This window comes from Columba livia, chromosome 2 (genome assembly GCF_036013475.1).
Source record: "Columba livia isolate bColLiv1 breed racing homer chromosome 2, bColLiv1.pat.W.v2, whole genome shotgun sequence".
In the NCBI taxonomy this organism is placed as follows: domain Eukaryota; kingdom Metazoa; phylum Chordata; class Aves; order Columbiformes; family Columbidae; genus Columba; species Columba livia.
The window spans coordinates 64,175,067-64,198,194 of NC_088603.1; the positions used below are offsets into that span (position 1 = coordinate 64,175,067).

Genomic DNA, 23,128 nt, shown 5'->3' on the forward strand with positions numbered 1-23,128 from the left:
AGTAGCAGTTGCACGACTGATACTTGTAACGGGGTTCCTCGTGGGTAGCCTTTATTTTGCGTGGGTTGCGTGTTGAACTGCTGGGTAGTTAGTTTGGTTTGACATTTCCTGAAGGTCTAGGCAAAGATTAAAAGAAGGAGCGGACTTAAAGAGAAGTATGTATTATTTTGTCATGCCATGTTGCTGTTTGAAACCTGTGTTGATTATTGGTGATATTCAAGAAATTGCCGAGACTTAGAGGGCAAGTCTTGATGTGCTGAGCGGAAGAGTGCAATGGGTCTGTTTGGTTGCCAGGTGGCTTTCTTGACCCATGTGGCCAGTTTATCAAGATTACACTGCACGCCTGAGAGAGTGAGAGAGATCCCCTCCCTCCTTAAATAATGACCGTGACGCTAATGGGATGAAATACTCGTATCGATCAGCCTGGATGTCAGTCCAGCTCTGTCCCATCTCTGTCCCCCTTCCCCGATACGTCACATCTGTGGGCAGAGCAGTCAGAATGCCCTTGGCTCTCAGACCGGCGCAATTAACACCCCAGCACAGAGCTAATGTTTTTATCTCGTGTTCTCAAACTAATTGAAAGGTTTCTCACTCCATGAAGGAAATGAGTTCACTTTCAGTCAAACCCGCACAGTTCCGGGCACGGAGCCCTCAGGGCTCTGTCAGGGCTTTCTTTTCTCTTCTGCCTTCCCTTCCCTTCCCCCCTGCCCGTCCCCTTTCCCTCTCCCTTCCTTCACCCTTCCCTCAAAACCACTTTCCAGGACACAAAACGCAATGGATACAAGTGTTTCTATTTTATTTTATTTTATTTTGTTTTATTTTATTTTAATTTACTTCCTTTTATGTTTTTTCGTGTTCTGTTATTCCATGTCATTTCCGTTTCTCACTCTTTTTCAGAGCCAATGCTCACAATCCTTAACACAAGCCCACGTGTTGCCAGGAGCAGGCTGATGCATTCTTCAGTTTAGCTTGAACAAACAGCCCTTGCGGGCTGGCAAAGGCAAGTCCCAGAGCTGCAGAGAGCAGCAGCAGGAATGGAGGCCAAGCTTTGCCAGGTTCCTGAAGAGGGAGAACCTTGAGAATGAGGCGCGGGACTGACCATGCACCAAAGAAGAGGTATGTGGTACTGTGGGATCTTTTCCAAAGCATCACATGTAGCGATGGCGAGCAGATGTTTTGCCTTGCACACCTTGTTTGGCTGCTGTGCTTCTTGGGCAGGGTGCACGAGAAGCGCTCTGGTCCCTGCCAGGCGCTGGTGTTGCCCGCAGGGAGAGGTGCCGAGCGGCAGCTGCGAATCCTTCCTGTTCCTGACAGGACACCAGTGGCTGCTCCAAAGCACTGGGTCCCCATGCAACATCTCTGCGTGCTGCTTCCTACATCTGCCTTCTTGGTCTGTAACTTGTTTGGGTTTTGCTTGTTTCTTTCTACCTTGTTTGGTGTTCTGTTTTTGTTGTTGATGTTGTTTCCATTGTTGTTTTGGTTTTGTTGGGTTTTGCTAAGTTGGTTTCATTTGGTTGGTTTAGGTCAGTTAATACGAGTTGGTTTTGGTAGGCTTTTTGAGCCTGGTTGTTTGACACCGTATGACGTTGTTGGTAGGTTGTGTGTTGGTAGGTCACTGAAGGCCGGTTGTTTTAGGTTAAGGTTTGTTAAGTTTGGTTCAGGTTGGCGGTCTTAGATTGCTTGTTTCAGGTTTGATGGTTGAGCTTGGTTTCGGTTGGTTAGTTTAGGTGGGTTGGTTTAGGCTGTGTGATGTGATTTTCTTACCGCTGATGTGTGTTGTTTAGCTTCGGAGGTTTATTTTTCTTGGTTTTGCTGGGTTCTTTGGTTGGTGCTGTTTTCTGGTGCTTCTTTAGCACTGGTTGCCTTAGTTTGGTTGAGGTTTCTGGTTTTACGAGCTTGGTTCAGCTTGTTGCGGTCGTTTGAGGTTGGTTTGAGGCAGGTTCTTTGAGGGTGATTGTGAGAGGCTGGTTGTCGAAGGCTGGTGGGTTCAGGTTGCTTGATGTAGGTGATATTTGGTTGAAGGTGTCTTCCGTTGGTTGTTGTAGGTGGCGTATGTGAAGCTGTTTTCGTTGAGGCCGTTTTCAGTAGTTTGGTTTAGGTTTGTTCAGATGACTTTAAGTTGAGACATGGTCGGCTGGTTGGTTATTTTAGGTTGTTTGTTTTCAGTAGGCAGTTTAGGTGGGTTGGTGGGTGTCTGTGTTTTGAGGTAGGTTGGTTTCGGCAGGTTTGGTTTACACTGTTTAAGTTGTTTGAAGGGTTTCTGTTGAGGTTGGTTCAGGTTGTTTGGTTTAGGTTGGTTTATTTCCTTTTTGGTAGGTTGTTTTAGGCAGTGTTATTTACGTTGCATGTTTTGAAGGTGGGTTCCTTCAGGTTGGGGTGGTTTAGATTGGTTGTTGAGGGTGCTATAGGTGCTTTGGCTAGATTTACATTGTGTTTTGTTGGTTTTAGGTTGTGTCTGGATGGTTTGGATGTGACTGCAATCTCGCTGGGACATGCGTCCCCCCACTAATCACCAGGCTCGATGGGGCTGTTTGTGCTGTTGCAGCAGATGTCCCCGTCCTCCTTCCCTGCTCCACGTGTTTCCCTGCCTTGCTCAAAGAGGACGACCTTCCCCGCTAGAGGCGAACCATTGCTAGGTCAAGGGGATACGGTAGCTGCGCTGTGCTTGAGAACCTCCAAACAAGCTCAGGGTCCATTTGTAGGAGAACCTGGGGTAGTCAAGCTTCCAAGACTGCAGACACATCCAAGTGAGACACTGCATGGGGTAGGGTGGCTGGTGGTTGGAGTTTGGTTGTTGAGGTTTTTTAGGGGGTTTTAGCTTAGTTGTTGAAGTTTAGTTGATTTAGATTGGGTTTGAGCTTGGCGATTGTAGGATGGTTTCAGTGGTTCTATTTGGCTTTGGGTTGTTTGCTTGAGGTCATTTTGGTCAGGTGATGTCTTTTGGTTTCCTGTTTTTGAGGTTGGTTTAGATGGGTTGTTTTAGGTAGTTTTATCCTTTATCAGATTGTTTTGAAGTTGTCTGAGATTGTTTAATGGTTGTTTTAGGTTAAGATTGGTTGGTTTTGGTTTGTTTAGCTTGTTTGGTTACAGGTCGCTTAAGGTTGGCTGAGAAATGCCGGTTTATGTAGTTTTAGATTGTTTTAGGTAGGATTTTTTAGATCATTTGGTTTTGGGTAGGTTTGTTTTAGGGTGTTTTGGTTGGTTTCTTTTGTTTGGTTTAGGTAATTTGTTGTAGATTGTTTAAGGTTCTGCTTAGGTTGTTGGTGGCTGATTGAAGTTTTTTAAGGCAGACTGGTTTAGGTTGTTTAAGATTGGTTTAGGTGAGTTGTTCTGTGCTGGTTTAGGTAGGCTGTTCTAGCTAAGTTTAGGGCCACCTCGTGGAGCAGCAGGCGCCCAGCCCAAATGGCCCAAAGAAGCCGTGGCAAGGGGCCGTGCTCAGCGCTGCAGAGGAAGGCGAAAAACCCCCGGAGACGCTTGCTGTCCCACCTGGGGGGGAAAAAAAGCCTTCCTCCCCCCAGCTGCGGGGCACGAGAGGCCATCTTCCTGGTGCTTGAGCAGCAGGCAGGAACCGAGCCAAAAGGGCCCAGAGGAGCTCTGCAAAGTGGTCATGCTCAATGCTGCAGAGGAAGGCAAAAAACCCCCGGGGACCAGTGCCAATCTGCCCCGGGGGAAAAAATTCCTTCCTGACCCCAGTGCTGGCGATCGGCTGTTCCCTGAGCATGTGAGCCAGACCTGGCTCCTCGTCCCACAGGCTGCTCACGCCTCCCAGGACCTGCCTAAGCCCTAGCCTATCCTACCCTGTCCTACCTTGAGCCGGAGCCATCTCCCGGACTGCCGAGAGTGCCCAAGTGCCTGGTGGGACACCAGTGGGTGTTGCAAGCACAGAAGAAATTCCCTTGGTCTCTCCACCGCTACCCAGTTGAAAAGGATTTCCATCCGTGAGCTGAGCTTGGAAGGTGGCCCTGCCAGCAGATCACCTTGCAGTGGAGAACCTCCAGCAGCCTCATGCAAGCTCTTCCTCCCTCAGCCCCTGCCCTGTGATTCCACCAGCTCCTCAAGTGCTTCCTGTGGGATGTGTTGGGGCTGCCCCCCGGGCCAGCTCTGGCAGTGGACAGGGGACCCGGCTGCTCCTTTTGGTCCTGCTCGGGGCATTGTGAGCGCTGAATTGCCGGGTGCTGGCATTGTGACACGGGGGTGACAGAGCCACGCGTGTGCAGCCCCGCCCACCCCAACTCCGCCCAGCACCTTTGGGAGGAAGCCTTTGGGGTGCTGGCCCCAAATCAGTCCCTGTCATCTACAAGACAGGGGAGTAATCAACCTAACCGTGTCCCTCTTTTGCCAAAACACAGTGTGGATTTGTTGCCAGTCCAGCCTTACTTCCAGTACTTCTTCCTGCAGCCCTGTTACGAATTCCTGACCAAACCTGGGAAGAAGAAACAAAATGCCAGAGATGAGATTACTGAATGCAACAAGAAGACACAACAGAGATGACGGAGGAAACCAGCAAGAGGGGAAGGAGAGGAGGAGCAGAGGACATGTAAGCAAACAAGATCCTTGAATCTCACCCCATCCGAGGAGTGATAGAACGGTTCCCAAAGCCCAGATTCTGAATAAAAAGCATACCTCGTAAGCTTCTCTCTCCACGTCTCTAATTTGCTGCTCGGCCTCAGGTCTGCTCTGACAGTAGGCCACATTTCTCTGCCTCATTTCAGCATCTGGATGCTTCAGAAGAAATGTGTGAGCTGCTGCAATAGCCTTTGCAAGGTTATGAGCCTGAAGAGGGATGGGAAAAAGAGGAAGAGGGGGAAAAGCGTTAACGGGGGAAAAAAAAAAATCAAAGTTTCCCAGTTTTTGTCGACAAATTTTCCTGCAGCTTCTAGATTCCCAGCTTACTTGTACCGAAGCCACGGTCTCGGCAGATACAATTGTACACTAGATCTGATACAATTCTTCTCAGTTTTACTAACAGAGGCATAATGAGGAAATTCTTTTTAATGTTAAAATCTGTTATTGTTGCAGATAGCATAGGTGATGACTTGAAGCTAACAGAAGAGCATTTTTCACCTCCACTTGCCCTGTTCATGAAGCTGACAAGGCAGAAGCATATACTGTTGCTCCTGTGTGGGATTAGTCTCACAGCAATTACTGAGGCCAGCCTGTGACTGCTGACCAGGAGCCATCACCGCCCGTGTTTACACGGCGTTCGTGTCACTTCTTGGCCCAGCAGCACGCAAGACAATATCCCGATAACGTATCTGCCTGATGGTGTTACAGAGTTCGAGCAAACGGCAGGGACCTGTGTGTGATCTGCCGCAACAGCTTTTGGAAGGTCGTGAGCCTAAACAGGGGTGGGAAGAAGAGGAAAGGGAAAGAAAAAGTTAACTGGGAAAAAAAAATCCACGTTTCCCACTTTCTGTCAACAAACTCTCCTGCAGCCTCTCTATTCCCCAGCTGACATCTAGGGAAGCCACAGTCTCAGCAGATACAATGTTACACTAGAACTGATACAAATCTTTCCTGTTTTCTTACTAGAGGAGCATGTTTTCCTAGGAGCATGTTTGTTTTAATGTCAAAATCTGTTACTGTAGCAGATCGCATCATAATGATTGTAAGTTCAAAAGACGACTTTTTCTCCCTTCCTCCCGTACTGCATTTCTAGTATTTACAGAGGGAGAGAGAAAGGAAAAGGCTGAAGTATTTGTAAAATGTTAAGAAACTTTTCCTTTTTTCAGGCAAGGTGCAGGTCCCACGGTGTCCTTTGGTCTCCGACGTTCTCCAGTGGCGTCCTGTGGTTTCCAGCGGCCTTCTTCAGTCTCCCACGGTCTCCAGCGGGCTTCTCTGTGCCTGCATTTATAGCTGTTATTGTCTATATGTACATATTTTTCTAAACTCTATTGTCCATAGACACACGTATAGGGAGAAGGAGGGAGAAAACCCAAGTCTTCATTATTTGCTGAAATGTGAAAACCTTTTTCCTTTTTAAACCAAGACACAGAGCCAATGGTGTCCTGTGGTTTCTAGCGGTGTCCTTCGGTCTCCGACGGTCTCCTGCGGTCTCCGGTGGTCTCGTGTGGGCTTCTGTGTGCACACATTTATCGATTTAATTTTCTATTTTTACATGTCTTTATAAACTATACAGTCTGCATACACGTATATAGGGAGAAGGAGAGAAAATTTGCCTCCGTTTTTAACGCAAACATTTGTCCAAAGGTGTAAGAACCGTGTATTTGAATTCCCACAATTCCTTCCAACAGACGTTTTATTTACTTCAAAAGAACCACCTTCAGAGGAGGAATCCCGCCACGGCACTATGGGACGAGGAGCAGGAACAGAGGTGACACAGGACCCATCTCACGTTTGTTTCCACAACTCTCCCCAAGCACAGGATGTTTCGGAAAGATGGACCCAATTGGAAATCACTCTGCGTGTGAAATTGGGACCATGTTTTTGAAACACCCTGTAGTATTGCTGGAGACACATCCCCTGGTCCCTCTGCTTCCAAATTTGCATGAAGCCTTGTGTCGAGTCCCCAGCTCCATTCAAGAGAGTCTGGTTAGGCACTGGCAAAACCAGTGTTCGTCCTGTACCATGTATGAATCAAAATTTGTCGCACACCATTTTCCCCTTGTAAAAGAAAGGCAAACGAATATCCAAAAAATCCCCAAACGTATGAAAATGACCAACCGTACATCAGTAAAAAGAAATCAATAATTCAATAAAGAACACTGATGGTCAACAGAAAACGAAGGGACAATCCACCGGGTGCTGATCCAGTGCTCTTTCCCGTGCTGTACTCTTTGCATTTCACTAGTGGCTTCGCGGTTGTTCCTGTCACCTGCCTGCGCTGACTGGCACAGTCCCTGTCACTGCCCCAGCTGGCACTTCATCCCCCTCTGCTGCCGGATGGCACAGCAGCCCTGCAGCTCCGCAGCGAGTCAAGCCCAGCGTTGCATCTCCCTGCCCTGGTCACGGCGAAGGGCTCCTGTGCCCAGCCCGGCAGGGCAGCGGCATCAGGTGCTTGCAAAGGTTGCATTTCACTCCGGGAGCCGAAAGCCGAGTTGTTGGGAGTGACCTGGGAACTCGGCTCGTTTGAGAGCCCAGCCTGCAGCCCCGGGACAGCAGCAGCTGTCTGTCCCTCCTCTGAGAGGCGGGGGCATTTCTGGAGGGAGCGTCACCCTCCGAGGCAGAGGACAGAGCTTATGAAGGCTCGGTGCTTCTGGACTCTGACCCGCCACAGGACGTGCAATGGCCGTGGAAGTGGAAACACCGATTTTCATTAGTGCTGTAGTGTGAAGAATGCAAAACGTGTTTGAAGAGACAGTGCTTTTTTGGCTCCAAGCCAATTCTAGGGATGTTCAAGCGTTTCCGGAAACGGGTGTTCTTGCAACAACCTTCTTGTGAATTAATGAGAAAATAGGGTGGGAAAAAAATCAGCACATCAAGTAGCTGTGACACACAGCACGGAAAAGTCTCCACCGGCCAGCCCACGCACAAGAAAAAGCCCGATGGAAGGGCGGGGTGGCACATCGGGGCCACCGGGCTGTCGGCAGCGGTTGTAGCGGCGGCAGCTCCAGGGGGCTGCCCGGCTGGAGAAGAAGGGACAGGGGGCGGGAAGAGTTTCTCGTCCAACTCTCTCTCGGGAGCAGCCAAACCGCGCGACTCCCGCTCGTTCCCGCGTTTACGGGAACACGGGGCGGGGCCGAGGAGCGACGGCTCCGCCATCCGCTCGTCGGGGCTGCTGGGTCGGTCTTTGCGGGAGGCGGCTCTCCCGGTGCCCGGGCGGGGCTGCGCTGGGGTCCGTCTTGTGCCCGGCGGGCGGGCGGGGAGGGCGAGGCCGCTTGTGGGCACGCGTGGGTGCGCGGCCGGCGCCGCCGCTTGGCGGGCAGCTGGAGCGGGGGCAGCGGGTGTGTCCGCCGGGTCCGGCGGTGTCGGACGGTACGGAAAAATGCCGTAGAAGATGGTTGAGACTTGTGAGTATTATTTCTGCTTGTTGTTGCTGTTTAATCTTTTGTTTGCTGAGGGAAAACTTGCTGTAAGATCTGTGAGCAAAACGTGCTTTTGGAATATTTGCCAGCTGAGTGGTGTCTCCCTTGGACTTCATCTCTAGGGGGTGATCGGTTCAGGGCAGCCATGCCCTTCTCCCCCCTCCCATCTCCCACCTCCCTCACCCCCGTCCACCCTCCCTCCCCGTCTCCCCCCTCCCGCCTCTCTCCCCCCTCCCCGTCTCCCCCCTCCCGCCTCTCTCCCCCCTCCCCCGTCTCCCCCCTCCCGCCTCTCTCCCCCCTCCCCGTCTCCCCCCTCCCGCCTCTCTCCCCCCTCCCCGTCTCCCCTCTCCCGCCTCTCTCCCCCCTCCCCGTCTCCCCTCTCCCGCCTCTCTCCCCTCCCGCCTCTCTCCCCCCTCCCCGTCTCCCCTCTCCCGCCTCTCTCCCCCCTCCCCGTCTCCCCCCTCCCGCCTCTCTCCCCTCTCCCCGTCTCCCCCCTCCCGCCTCTCTCCCCCTCCCCCGTCTCCCCTCTCCCGCCTCTCTCCCCGTCTCCCCCCTCCCCGTCTCCCCCCTCCCCGTCCCCCCCCTCCCGCCTCTCTCCCCTCTCCCCGTCTCCCCCCTCCCGCCTCTCTCCCCTCTCCCCGTGTCCCCCCTCCCCCCTCCCGCCTCTCTCCCCCCTCCCGCCTCTCTCCCCCCTCCCGCCTCTCTCCCCCCTCCCGCCTCTCTCCCCCCTCCCCCCCTCCCGCCGCTCTCCCCCCTCCCGCCGCTCTCCCCCCTCCCGCCGCTCTCCCCCCTCCCGCCGCTCTCCCCCCTCCCGCCGCTCTCCCCCCTCCCGCCGCTCTCCCCCCTCCCGCCTCTCTCCCCCCTCCCGCCTCTCTCCCCCCTCCCGCCTCTCTCCCCCCCTCCCGCCTCTCTCCCCCCTCCCCGTCTCCCCTCTCCCGCCTCTCTCCCCTCCCGCCTCTCTCCCCCCTCCCCGTCTCCCCTCTCCCGCCTCTCTCCCCCCTCCCCGGCTCCCCCCTCCCGCCTCTCTCCCCCCTCCCGCCTCTCTCCCCCCTCCCGCCTCTCTCCCCCCTCCCGCCTCTCTCCCCCCTCCCGCCTCTCTCCCCCCTCCCGCCTCTCTCCCCCCTCCCGCCTCTCCTCCCCCTCCCGCCTCTCTCCCCCCTCCCGCCTCTCTCCCCCCTCCCCAACCTCCACCCGCCTCTCCCTTACTCCCCCCCACTTCCCGACTCCAAAACACTTTCAACGACACAAAACACAAGGGATACAAGTGTTTAGTTTCAGTTTATTTTAGCTTCTTGAAGGCGGGTTAGTTCCTTGCACTTCTTTAAGGTTGGTTTAGGCGATTAGTTCTATGCTGCTTTGGATAGGCTATTCTAGCTAAGTTTAGGGCCACCTCGTGGAGCAGCAGGCGCCCAGCCCAAATGGCCCAAAGAAGCCGTGGCAAGGGGCCGTGCTCAGCGCTGCAGAGGAAAGCAAAAAACCCCCGGAGACGCTTGCTGTCCCACCTCGGGGGGAAAAAAAGCCTTCCTCCCCCCAGCTGCGGGGCACGAGAGGCCATCTTCCTGGTGCTTGAGCAGCAGGCAGGAACCGAGCCAAAAGGGCCCAGAGGAGCTCTGCAAAGTGGTCGTGCTCAGTGCTGCAGAGGAAGGCAAAAAACCCCCGGGGACCAGTGCCAATCTGCCCCGGGGGAAAAAATTCCTTCCTGACCCCAGTGCTGGCGATCGGCTGTTCCCTGAGCATGTGAGCCAGACCTGGCTCCTCGTCCCATGCACAGGCTGCTCACGCCCCCCAGGACCTGCCCAAGCCCTAGCCTATCCTACCCTGTCCTACCTTGAGCCGGAGCCATCTCCCGGACTGCCGAGAGTGCCCAAATGCCTCTGACCTTCAAAATCTCCTTCCGGTAGTCCTGTCAAGAATTCCTGACCAAACCTGGGAAAAAAACCAAAATGCCAGAGATGAGAATTAGTGAATGCAACAAGAAGACACAACAGAGATGATGGAGGAAAACAGCAAGAGGGGGGGAGAGGAGGAGCAGAGAACACACAAGTAAAGGAGACCCTTGCATCTCACCCAATCAGAGGAGTAAGAGAAGGGTTCCAAAAGACCAGTCTCTGAATAACAAGCATACCTCGTCAGGTTTTGTCTCCAAGTCTCCACACTTCTCCTTTTATAAGGCAAGGTGCAGATCCCACGGTGTCCTTCTGTCCCCGACGGTCTCTGGCGGTCTCCAGCGGGCTTCTGTGCACACACACATCCACCTAGCTTTTATTTTCTATATCTACATATTTCTATTAACTCTATAGTCTGCATACAGGGAGAAGGAAAGGAAAAGTCTGAATGATTTGTGCAATGTGAAAACCTTTTGCCTTGAAGGCAAGCTCCAGCGCTGTCCTCGGGTGTCCTGGCGTCTGTGGCGCTGTCCCCCGCTGTGTGGTGGCTCCTGAGGACTCCTCCCGGTGCTCTGGGGCTGCCGAGCAGAAGATGGCAGCGACCCTCCTCGCCTCTTCCCCAGGCCCCAGGGCAGAGGAGATGCCCCGGCATGAGGGCCGGGGGTGCGGGCTGGGAAGCCGGGCTCACCTGTGGCTCCAGAGCGGCTGCTGGTCCGGCCCATCCCCCGGAGGTGGCTAGTGGCGGCTGCGGGGGCGGCGCCGCTTGCGGCCAGGCGCCTGTTTGGGGGCTCTGGGAGAGCCCCCGGCCGTCCTGCGGCGCTTAGGGCACTGCGGCGCCGGAGGCGGTCCGGCCATGCTGGTGCTGGGCCCCAGCAGCCCTGCCTGAGGCGGATCCACCTCCATCGCCTCCTCCTCCTGCCGAGGCGGATCCACCTCCATGGGCTCCGCCTCTTCCCGGGGTGGGTCAATCTCCATGGGCTCCTCCTGCCTGTGGGCGGTGCTGCTGCTCCCGCCAGGCAGCCGCCGTTTGGGCGGCGGAGCCATCCCAGGGGGTCCCTGAGCCTCCTCTCTCTTCTTCGCGTCGATCCGGCGCTGTCGTCTGCGGCCTCTTCTCTCGGAGCGATGGCGCAGCTGGCACAGCTCTGCTCCAACTGCCATCACAGAGGCTCGTGGCGTCCCCAACGGCCGCTGCGGTGGCCGGCATGGCGGCCCCCGGGGCCACGAGGCCCCATTGCGGGGCCATTTTGCTCTGCAGCCCTGTCAGTGCTTAGATTTGGTTTGCCTCTGCTGGAACCGACTCATCGGCCTTTTGTCTTCAGCAAAGAGCAAGAGCTGCAGATCTTTGGACAAGGTGTCTTAGCAGCACGACCAACCCGGTCGCTGTATTGCAGAATTGTACTATGCTGAGGGATTCTGATCTTTCTTTAGTGCTGTAGTGTGAAGAATGCAAAACGTGTTTGAAGAGACAGGGCTTTTGTGGCTCCAAGCCACTTCTATGGATGGTCAAGCGTTTCCAGAAATCCTTCTTGCAACAGCCCTCTTGTGAGTCACAGACTTGTGAGTATTATTTCTGCTTGTTGCTGCTGTTTAATCTTTTGTTTGCCGAGGGAAAACTTGCTGTAAGATCTGTGAGCAAAACGTGTTTTTGGAATATTTGCCGGCTGAGTGGTGTCTCCCTCGGGCTTCATCTCTAGGGGTGATCGGTTCAGGGCAGCCGTGCCACAGAGTAGCAGTTGCACGACTGATACTTGTAACGGGGTTCCTCGTGGGTCGCCTTTATTTTGCGTGGGTTGCGTGTTGAACTGCTGGGTAGTTAGTTTGGTTTGACATTTCCTGAAGGTCTAGGCAAAGATTAAAAGAAGGAGCGGACTTAAAGAGAAGTATGTATTATTTTGTCATGCCATGTTGCTGTTTGAAACCTGGGTTGATTATTGGTGATATTCAAGGAATTGCCGAGACTTAGAGGGCAAGTCTTGATGTGCTGAGCGGAAGAGTGCAATGGGTCTGTTTGGTTGCCAGGTGGCTTTCTTGACCCATGTGGCCAGTTTATCAAGATTACACTGCACGCCTGAGAGAGTGAGAGAGATCCCCTCCCTCCTTAAATAATGACCGTGACGCTAATGGGATGAAATACTCTTCTCGATCAGCCTGGATGTCAGTCCAGCTCTGTCCCATCTCTGTCCCCCTTCCCCGATACGTCACATCTGTGGGCAGAGCAGTCAGAATGCCCTTGGCTCTCAGACCGGCGCAATTAAAAACATTAGCTCTGTGCTGGGGTGTTATCTCGTGTTTTCAAACTAATTCCAAATAATGACTGTGCGAGCTGTGAAAAAGAAAGGTTTCTCACTCCATGAAGGAAATGAATTCACTTTCAGTCAAACCCACACAATTTCGGGTACGGAGCTCTCAGGGCTCTGTCAGGGCTTTCTTTTCTCTTCTGCCTTCTCTTCCCTTCCCCCCTGCCCGTCCCCTTTCCCTCTCCCTTCCTTCACTCTTCCCTCAAAACCACTTTCCAGGACACAAAACGCAACAGATACAAGTGTTTTTGTTGTTTTTTTTATTTTATTTTATTTTATTTTATTTTATTTTATTTTATTTTATTTTATTTATGTTAATTTACTTCATTTTATGTTTTTTCATGTTCTGTTATTCCATGTCATTTCCGTTTCTCACTCTTTTTCAGAGCCAATGCTCACAATCCTTAACACAAGCCCACGTGTAGCCAGGAGCAGGCTGATGCATTCTTCAGTTTAGCTTGAACAAACAGCCCTTGCGGGCTGGCAAAGGCAAGTCCCAGAGCTGCAGAGAGCAGCAGCAGGAATGGAGGCCAAGCTTTGCCAGGTTCCTGAAGAGGGAGGACCTTGAGAATGAGGCGCGGGACTGACCATGCACCAAAGAAGAGGTATGTGGTACTGTGGGATCTTTTCCAAAGCATCACATGTAGCGATGGCGAGCAGATGTTTTGCCTTGCACACCTTGTTTGGCTGCTGTGCTTTTTGGGCAGGGTGCACGAGAAGCGCTCTGGTCCCTGCCAGGCGCTGGTGTTGCCCGCAGGGAGAGGTGCCGAGTGGCAGCTGCGAATCCTTCCTGTTCCTGACAGGACACCAGTGGCTGCTCCAAAGCACTGGGTCCCCATGCAACATCTCTGCGTGCTGCTTCCTACATCTGCCTTCTTGGTCTGTAACTTGTTTGGGTTTTGCTTGTTTCTTTCTACCTTGTTTGGTGTTCTGTTTTTGTTGTTGATGTTGTTTCCATTGTTGTTTTGGTTTTGTTGGGTTTTGCTAAGTTGGTTTCATTTGGTTGGTTTAGGTCAGCTAATACGAGTTGGTTTTGGTAGGCTTTTTGAGCCTGGTTGTTTGACACCGTATGACGTTGTTGGTAGGTTGTGTGTTGGTAGGTCACTGAAGGCCGGTTGTTTTAGGTTAAGGTTTGTTAAGTTTGGTTGAGGTAGGGGGTCTTAGATTGCTTGTTTCAGGTTTGATGGTTGAGCTTGGTTTCGGTTGGTTAGTTTAGGTGGGTTGGTTTAGGCTGTGTGATGTGATTTTCTTACCGCTGATGTGTGTTGTTTAGCTTCGGAGGTTTATTTTTCTTGGTTTTGCTGGGTTCTTTGGTTGGTGCTGTTTTCTGGTGCTTCTTTAGCACTGGTTGCGTTAATTTGGTTGAGGTTTCTGGTTTTACGAGCTTGGTTCAGCTTGTTGCGGTCGTTTGAGGTTGGTTTGAGGCAGGTTCTTTGAGGGTGATTGTGAGAGGCTGGTTGTCGAAGGCTGGTGGGTTCATGTTGCTTGATGTAGGTGATTTTTGGTTGAAGGTGTCTTCCGTTGGTTGTTGTAGGTGGCGTATGTGAAGCTGTTTTCGTTGAGGCCGTTTTCAGTAGATTGGTTTAGGTTTGTTCAGATGACTTTAAGTTGAGACATGGTCGGCTGGTTGGTTATTTTAGGTTGTTTGTTTTCAGTAGGCAGTTTAGGTGGGTTGGTGGGTGTCTGTGTTTTCAGGTAGGTTGGTTTCGGCAGGTTTGGTTTACACTGTTTAAGTTGTTTGAAGGGTTTCTGTTGAGGTTGGTTCAGGTTGTTTGGTTTAGGTTGGTTTATTTCCTTTTTGGTAGGTTGTTTTAGGCAGTGTTATTTACGTTGCATGTTTTGAAGGTGGGTTCCTTCAGGTTGGGGTGGTTTAGATTGGTTGTTGAGGGTGCTTTAGGTGCTTTGGTTAGATTTACATGGTGTTTTGTTGGTTTTAGGTTGTGTCTGGATGGTTTGGATGTGACTGCAATCTCGCTGGGACATGCGTCCCCCCACTAATCACCAGGCTCGATGGGGCTGTTTGTGCTGTTGCAGCAGATGTCCCCGTCCTCCTTCCCTGCTCCACGTGTTTCCCTGCCTTGCTCAAAGAGGACGACCTTCCCCGCTAGAGGCGAACCATTGCTAGGTCAAGGGGATACGGTAGCTGCGCTGTGCTTGAGAACCTCCAAACAAGCTCAGGGTCCATTTGTAGGAGAACCTGGGGTAGTCAAGCTTCCAAGACTGCAGACACATCCAAGTGAGACACTGCATGGGGTAGGGTGGCTGGTGGTTGGAGTTTGGTTGTTGAGGTTTTTTAGGGGGTTTTAGCTTAGTTGTTGAAGTTTAGTTGATTTAGATTGGGTTTGAGCTTGGCGATTGTAGGATGGTTTCAGTGGTTCTATTTGGCTTTGGGTTGTTTGCTTGAGGTCATTTTGGTCAGGTGATGTCTTTTGGTTTCCTATTTTTGAGGTTGGTTTAGATGGGTTGTTTTAGGTAGTTTTATCCTTTATCAGATTGTTTTGAAGTTGTTTGAGATTGTTTAATGGTTGTTTTAGGTTAAGATTGGTTGGTTTTGGTTTGTTTAGCTTGTTTGGTTACAGGTCGCTTAAGGTTGGCTGAGAAATGCCGGTTTATGTAGTTTTAGATTGTTTTAGGTAGGATTTTTTAGATCATTTGGTTTTGGGTAGGTTTGTTTTAGGGTGTTTTGGTTGGTTTCTTTTGTTTGGTTTAGGTAATTTGTTGTAGATTGTTTAAGGTTCTGCTTAGGTTGTTGGTGGCTGATTGAAGTTTTTTAAGGCAGACTGGTTTAGGTTGTTTAAGATTGGTTTAGGTGAGTTGTTCTATGCTGCTTTGGATAGGCTGTTCTAGCTAAGTTTAGGGCCACCTCGTGGAGCAGCAGGCGCCCAGCCCAAAAGGCCCAAAGAAGCCGTGGCAAGGGGCCGTGCTCAGCGCTGCAGAGGAAGGCGAAAAACCCCCGGGGACGCTTGCTGTCCCACCTGGGGGGGAAAAAAAGCCTTCCTCCCCCCAGCTGCGGGGCACGAGAGGCCATGTTCCTGGTGCTTGAGCAGCAGGCAGGAACCGAGCCAAAAGGGCCCAGAGGAGCTCTGCAAAGTGGTCATGCTCAATGCTGCAGAGGAAGGCAAAAAACCCCCGGGGACCAGTGCCAATCTGCCCCGGGGGAAAAAATTCCTTCCTGACCCCAGTGCTGGCGATCGGCTGTTCCCTGAGCATGTGAGCCAGACCTGGCTCCTCGTCCCACAGGCTGCTCACACCTCCCAGGACCTGCCTAAGCCCTAGCCTATCCTACCCTGTCCTACCTTGAGCCGGAGCCATCTCCCGGACTTCCGAGAGTGCCCAAGTGCCTGGTGGGACACCAGTGGGTGTTGCAAGCACAGAAGAAATTCCCTTGGTCTCTCCACCGCTACCCAGTTGAAAAGGATTTCCATCCATGAGCTGAGCTTGGAAGGTGGCCCTGCCCGCAGATCACCTTGCAGTGGAGAACCTCCAGCAGCCTCATGCAAGCTCTTCCTCCCTCAGCCCCTGCCCTGTGATTCCACCAGCTCCTCAAGTGCTTCCTGTGGGATGTGTTGGGGCTGCCCCCGGGCCAGCTCTGGCAGTGGACAGGGGACCCGGCTGCTCCTTTTGGTCCTGCTCGGGGCATTGTGAGCGCTGCATTGCCGGGTGCTGGCATTGTGACACGGGGGTGACAGAGCCACGCGTGTGCAGCCCCGCCCACCCCAACTCCGCCCAGCACCTTTGGGAGGAAGCCTTTGGGGTGCTGGCCCCAAATCAGTCCCTGTCATCTACAAGACAGGGGAGTAATCAACCTAACCGTGTCCCTCTTTTGCCAAAACACAGTGTGGATTTGTTGCCAGTCCAGCCTTACTTCCAGTACTTCTTCCTGCAGCCCTGTTACGAATTCCTGACCAAACCTGGGAAGAAGAAACAAAATGCCAGAGATGAGATGACTGAATGCAACAAGAAGACACAGCAGAGATGACGGAGGAAAACAGCAAGAGGGGAAGGAGAGGAGGAGCAGAGGACAGGTAAGCAAACAAGATCCTTGAATCTCACCCCATCCGAGGAGTGATAGAAGGGTTCCCAAAGCCCAGATTCTGAATAAAAAGCATACCTCGTAAGCTTCTCTCTCCACGTCTCTAATTTGCTGCTCGGCCTCAGGTCTGCTCTGACAGTAGGCCACACTTCTCTGCCTCATTTCAGCATCTGGATGCTTCAGAAGAAATGTGTGAGCTGCTGCAATAGCCTTTGCAAGGTTATGAGCCTGAAGAGGGATGGGAAAAAGAGGAAGAGGGGGAAAAGCGTTAACGGGGGAAAAAAAAAAATCAAAGTTTCCCAGTTTTTGTCAACAAATTTTCCTGCAGCTTCTAGATTCCCAGCTTACTTGTACTGAAGCCACGGTCTCGGCAGATACAATCGTACACTAGATCTGATACAATTCTTCTCAGTTTTACTAACAGATGCATAATGAGGAAATTCTTTTTAATGTTAAAATCTGTTATTGTTGCAGATAGCATAGGTGATGACTTGAAGTTAACAGAAGAGCATTTTTCCCCTCCACTTGCCCTGTTCATGAAGCTGACAAGGCAGAAGCATATACTGTTGCTCCTGTGTGGGATTAGTCTCACAGCAATTACTGAGGCCAGCCTGTGACTGCTGACCAGGAGCCATCACCGCCCGTGTTTACACGGCGTTCGTGTCACTTCTTGGCCCAGCAGCACGCAAGACAATATCCCGATAACGTATCTGCCTGATGGTGTTACAGAGTTCGAGCAAACGGCAGGGACCTGTGTGTGATCTGCCGCAACAGCTTTTGGAAGGTCGTGAGCCTAAACAGGGGTGGGAAGAAGAGGAAAGGGAAAGGAAAAGTTAACTGGGAAAAAAAAATCCACGTTTCCCACTTTCTGTCAACAAACTCTCCTGCAGCCTCTCTGTTCCCCAGCTGACATCTAGGGAAGCCACAGTCTCAGCAGATACAATGTTACACTAGAACTGATACAAATCTTTCCTGTTTTCTTACTAGAGGAGCATGTTTTCCTAGGAGCATGTTTGTTTTAATGTCAAAATCTGTTATTGTAGCAGATCGCATCATAATGATTGTAAGTTCAAAAGACGACTTTTTCTCCCTTCCTCCCGTACTGCATTTCTAGTATTTACAGAGGGAGAGAGAAAGGAAAAGGCTGAAGTATTTGTAAAATGTTAAGAAACTCTTCCTTTTTTCAGGCAAGGTGCAGGTCCCACGGTGTCCTTTGGTCTCCGACGTTCTCCAGTGGCGTCCTGTGGTTTCCAGCGGCCTTCTTCAGTCTCCCACGGTCTCCTGCAATCTCCGGCGGTCTCCAGCGGGCTTCTGTGTGCATGCATTTATAGCTGTTATTGTCTGTATGTACATATTTTTCTAAACTCTATTGTCCATAGACACACGTATAGGGAGAAGGAGGGAGAAAACCCAAGTCTTCATTATTTGCTGAAATGTGAAAACCTTTTTCCTTTTTAAACCAAGACACAGAGCCAATGGTGTCCTGTGGTTTCTAGCGGTGTCCTTCGGTCTCCGACGGTCTCCTGCGGTCTCCGGTGGTCTCGTGTGGGCTTCTGTGTGCACACATTTATCGATTTAATTTTCTATTTTTACATGTCTTTATAAACTATACAGTCTGCATACACGTATATAGGGAGAAGGAGAGAAAATTTGCCTCCGTTTTTAACGCAAACATTTGTCCAAAGGTGTAAGAACCGTGTCTTTGAATTCCCACAATTCCTTCCAACAGACGTTTTATTTACTTCAAAAGAACCACCTTCAGAGGAGGAATCCCGCCACGGCACTATGGGACGAGGAGCAGGAACAGAGGTGACACAGGACCCATCTCACGTTTGTTTCCACAACTCTCCCCAAGCACAGGATGTTTCGGAAAGATGGACCCAATTGGAAATCACTCTGCGTGTGAAATTGGGACCATGTTTTTGAAACACCCTGTAGTATTGCTGGAGACACATCCCCTGGTCCCTCTGCTTCCAAATTTGCATGAAGCCTTGTGTCGAGTCCCCAGCTCCATTCAAGAGAGTCTGGTTAGGCACTGGCAAAACCAGTGTTCGTCCTGTACCATGTATGAATCAAAATTTGTCGCACACCATTTTCCCCTTGTAAAAGAAAGGCAAACGAATATCCAAAAAATCCCCAAACGTATGAAAATGACCAACCGTACATCAGTAAAAAGAAATCAATAATTCAATAAAGAACACTGATGGTCAACAGAAAACGAAGGGACAATCCACCGGGTGCTGATCCAGTGCTCTTTCCCGTGCTGTACTCTTTGCATTTCACTAGTGGCTTCGCGGTTGTTCCTGTCACCTGCCTGCGCTGACTGGCACAGTCCCTGTCACTGCCCCAGCTGGCACTTCATCCCCCTCTGCTGCCGGATGGCACAGCAGCCCTGCAGCTCCGCAGCGAGTCAAGCCCAGCGTTGCATCTCCCTGCCCTGGTCACGGCGAAGGGCTCCTGTGCCCAGCCCGGCAGGGCAGCGGCATCAGGTGCTTGCAAAGGTTGCATTTCACTCCGGGAGCCGAAAGCCGAGTTGTTGGGAGTGACCTGGGAACTCGGCTCGTTTGAGAGCCCAGCCTGCAGCCCCGGGACAGCAGCAGCTGTCTGTCCCTCCTCTGAGAGGCGGGGGCATTTCTGGAGGGAGCGTCACCCTCCGAGGCAGAGGACAGAGCTTATGAAGGCTCGGTGCTTCTGGACTCTGACCCGCCACAGGACGTGCAATGGCCGTGGAAGTGGAAACACCGATTTTCTTTAGTGCTGTAGTGTGAAGAATGCAAAACGTGTTTGAAGAGACAGTGCTTTTTTGGCTCCAAGCCAATTCTAGGGATGTTCAAGCGTTTCCGGAAACGGGTGTTCTTGCAACAACCTTCTTGTGAATTAATGAGAAAATAGGGTGGGAAAAAAATCAGCACATCAAGTAGCTGTGACACACAGCACGGAAAAGTCTCCACCGGCCAGCCCACGCACAAGAAAAAGCCCGATGGAAGGGCGGGGTGGCACATCGGGGCCACCGGGCTGTCGGCAGCGGTTGTAGCGGCGGCAGCTCCAGGAGGCTGCCCGGCTGGAGAAGAAGGGACAGGGGGCGGGAAGAGTTTCTCGTCCAACTCTCTCTCGGGAGCAGCCAAACCGCGCGACTCCCGCTCGTTCCCGCGTTTACGGGAACACGGGGCGGGGCCGAGGAGCGACGGCTCCGCCATCCGCTCGTCGGGGCTGCTGGGTCGGTCTTTGCGGGAGGCGGCTCTCCCGGTGCCCGGGCGGGGCTGCGCTGGGGTCCGTCTTGTGCCCGGCGGGCGGGCGGGGAGGGCGAGGCCGCTTGTGGGCACGCGTGGGTGCGCGGCCGGCGCCGCCGCTTGGCGGGCAGCTGGAGCGGGGGCAGCGGGTGTGTCCGCCGGGTCCGGCGGTGTCGGACGGTACGGAAAAATGCCGTAGAAGATGGTTGAGACTTGTGAGTATTATTTCTGCTTGTTGTTGCTGTTTAATCTTTTGTTTGCTGAGGGAAAACTTGCTGTAAGATCTGTGAGCAAAACGTGCTTTTGGAATATTTGCCAGCTGAGTGGTGTCTCCCTTGGACTTCATCTCTAGGGGGTGATCGGTTCAGGGCAGCCATGCCCTTCTCCCCCCTCCCATCTCCCACCTCCCTCACCCCCGTCCACCCTCCCTCCCCGTCTCCCCCCTCCCGCCTCTCTCCCCCCTCCCCGTCTCCCCCCTCCCGCCTCTCTCCCCCCTCCCCGTCTCCCCTCTCCCGCCTCTCTCCCCCCTCCCCGTCTCCCCTCTCCCGCCTCTCTCCCCTCCCGCCTCTCTCCCCCCTCCCCGTCTCCCCTCTCCCGCCTCTCTCCCCCCTCCCCGTCTCCCCCCTCCCGCCTCTCTCCCCTCTCCCCGTCTCCCCCCTCCCGCCTCTCTCCCCCCTCCCCGTCTCCCCTCTCCCGCCTCTCTCCCCGTCTCCCCCCTCCCGCCTCTCTCCCCCCTCCCCGTCTCCCCCCTCCCCGTCTCCCCCCTCCCCGTCTCCCCCCTCCCCGTCTCCCCCCTCCCGCCTCTCTCCCCTCTCCCCGTCTCCCCCCTCCCGCCTCTCTCCCCTCTCCCCGTGTCCCCCCTCCCCCCTCCCGCCTCTCTCCCCGTCTCCCCCCTCCCGCCTCTCTCCCCCCTCCCGCCTCTCTCCCCCCTCCCGCCTCTCCCCCCCCTCCCGCCTCTCCCCCCTCCCCCCTCCCGCCGCTCTCCCCCCTCCCGCCTCTCTCCCCCCTCCCGCCTCTCTCCCCCCTCCCGCCTCTCTCCCCCCTCCCCGTCTCCCCTCTCCCGCCTCTCTCCCCCCTCCCCGTCTCCCCTCTCCCGCCTCTCTCCCCTCCCGCCTCTCTCCCCCCTCCCCGTCTCCCCTCTCCCGCCTCTCTCCCCCCTCCCCGTCTCCCCTCTCCCGCCTCTCTCCCCCCTCCCCGTCTCCCCTCTCCCGCCTCTCTCCCCCCTCCCGCCTCTCTCCCCCCTCCCCGTCTCCCCTCTCCCGCCTCTCTCCCCCCTCCCGCCTCTCTCCCCCCTCCCGCCTCTCTCCCCCCTCCCGCCTCTCTCCCCCCTCCCGCCTCTCTCCCCCCTCCCGCCTCTCTCCCCCCTCCCGCCTCTCTCCCCCCTCCCCAACCTCCACCCGCCTCTCCCTTACTCCCCCCCACTTCCCGACTCCAAAACACTTTCAACGACACAAAACACAAGGGATACAAGTGTTTAGTTTCAGTTTATTTTAGCTTCTTGAAGGCGGGTTAGTTCCTTGCACTTCTTTAAGGTTGGTTTAGGCGATTAGTTCTATGCTGCTTTGGATAGGCTATTCTAGCTAAGTTTAGGGCCACCTCGTGGAGCAGCAGGCGCCCAGCCCAAATGGCCCAAAGAAGCCGTGGCAAGGGGCCGTGCTCAGCGCTGCAGAGGAAAGCAAAAAACCCCCGGAGACGCTTGCTGTCCCACCTCGGGGGGAAAAAAAGCCTTCCTCCCCCCAGCTGCGGGGCACGAGAGGCCATCTTCCTGGTGCTTGAGCAGCAGGCAGGAACCGAGCCAAAAGGGCCCAGAGGAGCTCTGCAAAGTGGTCATGCTCAGTGCTGCAGAGGAAGGCAAAAAACCCCCGGGGACCAGTGCCAATCTGCCCCGGGGGAAAAAATTCCTTCCTGACCCCAGTGCTGGCGATCGGCTGTTCCCTGAGCATGTGAGCCAGACCTGGCTCCTCGTCCCATGCACAGGCTGCTCACGCCCCCCAGGACCTGCCCAAGCCCTAGCCTATCCTACCCTGTCCTACCTTGAGCCGGAGCCATCTCCCGGACTGCCGAGAGTGCCCAAATGCCTCTGACCTTCAAAATCTCCTTCCGGTAGTCCTGTCAAGAATTCCTGACCAAACCTGGGAAAAAAACCAAAATGCCAGAGATGAGAGTTAGTGAATGCAACAAGAAGACACAACAGAGATGATGGAGGAAAACAGCAAGAGGGGGGGGAGAGGAGGAGCAGAGAACACACAAGTAAAGGAGACCCTTGCATCTCACCCAATCAGAGGAGTAAGAGAAGGGTTCCGAAAGACCAGGCTCTGAATAACAAGCATACCTCGTCAGGTTTTGTCTCCAAGTCTCCACACTTCTCCTTTTATAAGGCAAGGTGCAGATCCCACGGTGTCCTTCTGTCCCCGACGGTCTCTGGCGGTCTCCAGCGGGCTTCTGTGCACACACACATCCACCTAGCTTTTATTTTCTATATCTACATATTTCTATTAACTCTATAGTCTGCATACAGGGAGAAGGAAAGGAAAAGTCTGAATGATTTGTGCAATGTGAAAACCTTTTGCCTTGAAGGCAAGCTCCAGCGCTGTCCTCGGGTGTCCTGGCGTCTGTGGCGCTGTCCCCCGCTGTGTGGTGGCTCCTGAGGACTCCTCCCGGTGCTCTGGGGCTGCCGAGCAGAAGATGGCAGCGACCCTCCTCGCCTCTTCCCCAGGCCCCAGGGCAGAGGAGATGCCCCGGCATGAGGGCCGGGGGTGCGGGCTGGGAAGCCGGGCTCACCTGTGGCTCCAGAGCGGCTGCTGGTCCGGCCCATCCCCCGGAGGTGGCTAGTGGCGGCTGCGGGGGCGGCGCCGCTTGCGGCCAGGCGCCTGTTTGGGGGCTCTGGGAGAGCCCCCGGCCGTCCTGCGGCGCTTAGGGCACTGCGGCGCCGGAGGCGGTCCGGCCATGCTGGTGCTGGGCCCCAGCAGCCCTGCCTGAGGCGGATCCACCTCCATCGCCTCCTCCTCCTGCCGAGGCGGATCCACCTCCATGGGCTCCGCCTCTTCCCGGGGTGGGTCAATCTCCATGGGCTCCTCCTGCCTGTGGGCGGTGCTGCTGCTCCCGCCAGGCAGCCGCCGTTTGGGCGGCGGAGCCATCCCAGGGGGTCCCTGAGCCTCCTCTCTCTTCTTCGCGTCGATCCGGCGCTGTCGTCTGCGGCCTCTTCTCTCGGAGCGATGGCGCAGCTGGCACAGCTCTGCTCCAACTGCCATCACAGAGGCTCGTGGCGTCCCCAACGGCCGCTGCGGTGGCCGGCATGGCGGCCCCCGGGGCCACGAGGCCCCATTGCGGGGCCATTTTGCTCTGCAGCCCTGTCAGTGCTTAGATTTGGTTTGCCTCTGCTGGAACCGACTCATCGGCCTTTTGTCTTCAGCAAAGAGCAAGAGCTGCAGATCTTTGGACAAGGTGTCTTAGCAGCACGACCAACCCGGTCGCTGTATTGCAGAATTGTACTATGCTGAGGGATTCTGATCTTTCTTTAGTGCTGTAGTGTGAAGAATGCAAAACGTGTTTGAAGAGACAGGGCTTTTGTGGCTCCAAGCCACTTCTATGGATGGTCAAGCGTTTCCAGAAATCCTTCTTGCAACAGCCCTCTTGTGAGTCACAGACTTGTGAGTATTATTTCTGCTTGTTGCTGCTGTTTAATCTTTTGTTTGCC

General features: G+C 53.9%; 3 long non-coding RNA genes across 4 annotated transcripts in view; 1 reads left to right on the forward strand and 2 right to left on the reverse strand.

The window, feature by feature from the left end:
* Nucleotides 1–23,128, forward strand: part of LOC135578788 (uncharacterized) — a 96,786-nt gene that overhangs the window by 32,652 nt on the left and 41,006 nt on the right. For both annotated transcript variants that reach the window (XR_010470885.1, XR_010470886.1), the window contains 6 exons: nucleotides 898–4,537; nucleotides 5,733–7,970; nucleotides 11,300–11,428; nucleotides 12,555–12,773; nucleotides 16,055–19,646; nucleotides 22,953–23,081. This is a non-coding gene — a long non-coding RNA (uncharacterized LOC135578788). The remainder of the gene's footprint in view (nucleotides 1–897; nucleotides 4,538–5,732; nucleotides 7,971–11,299; nucleotides 11,429–12,554; nucleotides 12,774–16,054; nucleotides 19,647–22,952; nucleotides 23,082–23,128) is intronic.
* LOC135578792 (uncharacterized) lies at nucleotides 9,245–11,302 on the reverse strand. The gene is made up of 3 exons (XR_010470890.1): nucleotides 10,342–11,302; nucleotides 10,111–10,220; nucleotides 9,245–9,911 (listed from the first exon to the last, which is right to left on the reverse strand). It is a non-coding gene; the product is annotated as an uncharacterized LOC135578792 (long non-coding RNA).
* Nucleotides 20,897–22,955, reverse strand: LOC135578800 (uncharacterized). The gene is made up of 3 exons (XR_010470916.1): nucleotides 21,995–22,955; nucleotides 21,764–21,873; nucleotides 20,897–21,563 (listed from the first exon to the last, which is right to left on the reverse strand). It is a non-coding gene; the product is annotated as an uncharacterized LOC135578800 (long non-coding RNA).